Genomic DNA, 268 nt, shown 5'->3' with positions numbered 1-268 from the left:
GGATGCAGTGATCTGAGTGTTGCGTGCAGCCACCTCAGGGCCACATCCTTTGGTTCTTGGACCAGGGCCCTGAGTGGATCCATGGCCAGAGGGCCTAACCCCATCTGAATGGGTCAAGTCCAGGCCTGGAAAATGAACTCCTGACCTTGGGCACTTAACCTCTGGGCCTGATGATGAAAGTCTCGGGCATTCTTTGGCCCTCTGACTGCCTCCCTCTTTTGTGGGGATCCACTCTTCTTGGGAGCACTTTCGGCTCTTCAACACCAGG

Source organism: Giraffa tippelskirchi, chromosome 7, assembly GCF_054371585.1.
Source record: "Giraffa tippelskirchi isolate mGirTip1 chromosome 7, T2T-mGirTip1v1.2.pri, whole genome shotgun sequence".
Taxonomy (NCBI): Eukaryota; Metazoa; Chordata; class Mammalia; order Artiodactyla; family Giraffidae; genus Giraffa; species Giraffa tippelskirchi.
This window is presented reverse-complemented; position numbering follows the sequence as displayed.